The sequence below is a fragment of the Priapulus caudatus genome, unplaced genomic scaffold, assembly GCF_000485595.1.
Source record: "Priapulus caudatus unplaced genomic scaffold, Priapulus_caudatus-5.0.1 Scaffold3297, whole genome shotgun sequence".
In the NCBI taxonomy this organism is placed as follows: Eukaryota; Metazoa; Priapulida; class Priapulimorpha; order Priapulimorphida; family Priapulidae; genus Priapulus; species Priapulus caudatus.
Window position 1 is genome coordinate 12,971 of NW_014580358.1, and position 4,987 is coordinate 17,957.

Below are 4,987 nucleotides of genomic sequence, written 5' to 3' on the forward strand. Positions count from 1 at the left end.
CCGCTGTTGGTTGTTTGAGAGAGATTCGCTCTCCCTTCCTTCCCTTCCTCGCTCCCGCGCTCCCTCCCTTCCTCTCTACTCCTGCTTACCAGTGAGAACGTGAGTGTAGTGGTGGATGTCATTCAACACCAGCCCGTCTAACAGTTCTCCCCCTCCTCTCCCTCTCTCTCTCTCTCGCTCTCCCTCCCTCCCTTCCTCGCCCCCGCACTCCTCCCTTCCTCTCTACTCCTGCTTACCAGTAAGAACGTGAGTTTAGTGGTGGATGTCATTCAACACCAGCCGTCTAACAGTTCTCCCCCTCCTCTCCTCCTCTCTCTCTCTCCCTCTCTCCCTCCCTTCCTCCCTCCTGCACTCCCCTCCCTTCCTCTCTACTCCTGCTTACCAGTAAGAACGTGAGGTGTAGTGGTGGATGTCATAGCAACACCAGCCATCTAACAGTTCTCCCCCTCCTCTCTATCTCTCTCTCCCTCTCTCCCTCCCTCCCTTCCCTCGCTCCCGCACTCCCTCCCTTCCTTTTACTCCTGCTTACCAGTGAGAACGTGAGTGTAGTTGTGGATGTCATTCAACATCAGCCCCTCTAACAGTTTTCCCCATCCTCTCCCTCTCTCTCTCTCGCTCTCCCTCCCTCCCTTCCTCGCTCCCGCGCTCCCTCCCTTCCTCTCTACTCCTGCTTACCAGTGAGAACGTGAGTGTAGTGGTGGATGTCATTCAACACCAGCCCCACGTACAGTTTTCCCAGCTGCTCTAGCACTCTCTCTGCCAGTCGCGTTTGGTTCTATTTTGTTTTGTTTTTCGATCAGTCACCAGTTCATCGCATTCGTAGGTAGTGGTGCCTCCTGGCGGTCGCGCTGCTGCGTGGGTCTGTCGACAGCGCCCTCTGATGTGCTCTGCACAAATATAAAATTTCCAATGCGTAACTTTGCCAGGGGCAGCACAAGTCGCACGGTGCCATGCAGCACCCAGTTTTCTTATTATTGCTGTCTTAAAAATCTCATAAATCAATGTGTACATCTAATAAGAATAATATGTGGTGATGTAATATTCTTTTGCAATAAGCATAAAAATATAATACTCATATTCTACACCATCAATGACTACTGTTTCAGTCTCAATTTGCACCCGGTGGAAGGCCGAAGAAGTTTATTTAATGAGTCTACGCGCTATTTGCTCCCCAATCGTGGAAATTTTACATTTACATACTTTCTTTGATATCTTGTAATTTTTCAAGTAATATATTAAAATTAAATGTATGCGTTTTTAATTTTGATAAACTTTCTCAATAAGTCAACAAGTCAGTTCTTTAACTTTTTTCTTGTTGTTTGTGCACAGCGGCGTGCGTGCGGTGTACTTGTGTGTTGCAGAGGAGCATTTTAACGGCATTTACAGGAAATTATCGGCAATAATAGGCGAAAGAGAGTAGAGAAACATTAAGACTTTGCATGACTTTGATATGACTTTTGCGTATGATAAGCACACTTGTTGGCAATGCAGTCATCAGAGTTTGGATAACTGCAATGGGATATGAAATATAATATCATATGCGTTATATATCTATGAATATTGAAAGCGATAAATAAAACTTATATCTACTATATAATAGTAGAAAGAGCCGAAGTGTCGTTTTCCGTATCTCCTCCGAAACCGTGCCACGTATTCTCACGCGAATCGAGCTGGGGCCCCTTCTGGACGTCCCGAATACATTCCGCTACGTTAGAACGCGATTTTTCTATCGTAAAGTGACTTTTGGAGGCAATTTTCTAAAAAGTTATGTGCCCGAAGAAACTTCGGCATTCATCGGAAACCCGCACCAACTTTTAAGATCGCAAAATCTGCATGCGCAGTCGTCCAATCAGAGCATGTGAATCACCTGCTACCGCAGCAACTGCAAGCGTCGACGAAGACGGCTTGGAGTAAATCTCGATTTTCATGCTTTTTAATTCTTTTCTAAACCTGACTTACTTCATTTCTGGTATTTCCTGTACATCCAGCATTTGTCAATAAACACATATCACACAGTGCCATGTCATAAAATACTGTACACTATACCAGGGATAGAAATAGGAGTCCGCATCCTTAATAATTATCAACCCCTCATAGGATGAAACGATAGGACGAGGGAGCTACCGGTTTTCGTAAATTCGTTTTACTTTTGTTCTCCCCTCCCAGGCGCCGGTCACTCCTACGCAGTCATAAACATGCTCCACACACGGCATCGCTTCGCGGCATAGACATGAAACAATCCATTGCCCGTACATCAATCGGCACCGCTTCTTGCCATGACGGACGTACATCGTACACACTAGCGGCAGGCGCGGTACACGCTGGCTATCTGTAACACCCGCTGTTGACTTCGCTGTCAGTCTACTGTCGGGTACTGTTCGAGGTATAATTTCAATTTTTACATGATTTACCCTCTGCCCCCAATTTTTTCAAGCGAATTTGACGTTTGTCACAACATTGAGAGCGACCTCGGAGCGAGGACCAAGTGAGGAAGCATGGGTACCGTGCATAGACGGAGAGAAGCATGGTGCCCTGCGACTCTGTCAAATCCGCCGATTTCCGCGGATCCGCGGAAAAATCTCATCCCGGAGTCAGTATGTATGCGTGTGCATGCGCGTGTGCGTGTGCGTGTATGTGTGTGCGCGCCCGTGTGTGTGTAAATGTGGTATGTGTGTGTGCGTGGGTGCGCGTGTGATTGTGCGTGCGCATGGCCGTATGTGTGTGAATGCGATGTGTGCGCGCGTGTGTGGTGTGTGTGTGTGTGTGTGTGTGTGTGTGTGTGTGTGTGTGTGTGTGTGTGTGTGTGTGTGTGTGTGTGTGTGTGCGAGCGTGTGTGCAAATATTTGACAATAAGAGATGTAACCGTGCCCGCGCTTACCCGGCTCCCAATGCTCTCACATTTTTAGACACCGTTTCGATTGTCTAAGAACACACACATACCACACTATATATGCCATAACCTTTTGAAATTGTGTTAAAGTATTAATGTGTTTTCTCACGGGTTTTAATGATAATATAGCTATACTAAATGTAGATTAAAGGTATAATAATAAGCATTTAATTAGGTGGGGCCTTCACCGGCACGCGCACACACGCACACACCAAAGTCATTGCGGCTGCGGTGTTATAAACAGCCAATCACAGTGACTGCCGCGCACAGCTGTGAAGCGAAAATTTAAGACAAACTCCAACGAGAGACGGCTGCAGTTGTATGTGTATGTGTATGTGTGTGTGTATGTGTATGTGTATGTGTGTGCGTGTGCGAGTGCGTGCGCGCGCGCGTGCGTGTGCGTGTGCGTATATGTGTGTGCGCGCCCGTGTGCGTGTGCGTGCGCGTGCGCGTGCGTGTGCGTGTGCGTATATGTGTGTGCGCGCCCGTCTGTGTGTAAATGTGGTATGTGTGTGCGTGGTTGGTGCGCGTGTCATTGTGCGTGCGCATGCCCGTATGTGTGTGAATGCGGTGTGTGCGTGCGGGCGCGCGTGTGTGTTATGTGTGTGTGCAAATATTTAACAACGGGAGGTGTAATCGTGCCCGCCGCCGACAACAGACTTTTTCAATAAAATATATCTTCAAAACTATATCAACTCTCAATAACTTTTTTTGAAGAATTTGACTTATTATTAATGCTTCTAACCAGAATGCTATTTTCAAAAATATATAAATAAGTGAAATTGTACTATGAAATCACCCCATTTCCTTTTTTTTTTTTAAATTGCATGTCATTTTAAGGTAAAATTTCAGATTTTATATATATTTAGATACAATTTTTTTTAAACAAATATTGGTATATGACTCGAGTCTAAATATCAGTATTTTCCGTTTACTGTAAATACATCCTCAAATAAAAGTCTAAACTCAGATAAATGGTTAAACCGCCATCCTCAAGTCAGACCCCACTCGAACCCGTCTGGAGGACGGGTAATAGCTAGTCTTGTTATCTAATATATATTTGAGTTCGTATGTATGTATCTATGTATGTATGTATGTATGTATGTATCGTACCCTATGGACGGCCAAACCGCCCAAGCGATCTGGATGCAATTTTCACAGGGCCATCTCTTATACCCGGGGAGTGTTCCTAGATGAAAAAAACCTGTCAAACCGTCAAACTCACCGAAAAATCCGTGAAAAACCCGTCAATTCGTGAAACTTCACACAATGTCAGCACTGACTGTACAGTGCTGCCACACACAGAAAAATCGATTCCCTCACCTCATACGGCTGCTGGTATTGTGAAACCGAAACCAAAACTAAAACACACCACAACCAGCACCAGTTTCACCAGTTCAGAGGTACTACTCACTCAGCTCAGAGGTTCAGTTCAGATGCTACGATCTCAGAATGCATTGTACCATTCGAAAGCTATGCAGTTTCTGATTCAGTAGGAAAATTTCTTCATTTCAATGTGCATGGTTGCGTGTCTCTATCTATACTATGAGCAGCTAATAATGATAAAGCTACTAATAATGGGAGACGAATAGGAACATATGGGTAAAAAATCGACAAACATTGCAGACAATATTAATATTTAGAAATGAGTGTAAATAAATAATAAGCATGGAGAAAACGAAAAAACTGTTACGTATACATTTATATGACAGCACAACCGCAACTTAGAACCCCTCGGACATAATAGTATAATATGGTGTAAATGACAAAAAGTTATTATATACAGCATGTAGGAATGGGTTAGACTTTCCATTTGAAAGCTCTTGATAAAAAATGTTTTCGTCTTATTCTCTGGTGCAAAATATGTAGAGATTCCTGGCGGTGCGAACTGTTGGAGCTCCCGCACAGTACAGCTATCCATTGTGAGATCTTACATAAATAAAAGGAATATAGTATCAGGAGCTAATAATGAGAAATTTGTCATTATTAGGTGGTGCTCATAGTATAGATAGAGACACGCAACCATGCACCATTGAAGTGAAGAAATTTTCCTACTGAATCAGAAACTGCATAGCTTTCGAATGGTACAATGCATTC

At 44.3% G+C, this 4,987-nt stretch overlaps 1 long non-coding RNA gene across 1 annotated transcript; it reads left to right on the forward strand.

The window, feature by feature from the left end:
- Positions 1-46: 46 nt before the first annotated feature.
- On the forward strand, positions 47-1,291 carry LOC106819374. The gene is made up of 2 exons (XR_001395409.1): positions 47-397; positions 691-1,291. It is a non-coding gene; the product is annotated as an uncharacterized LOC106819374 (long non-coding RNA).
- The last annotated feature ends 3,696 nt before the right edge of the window (positions 1,292-4,987 follow it).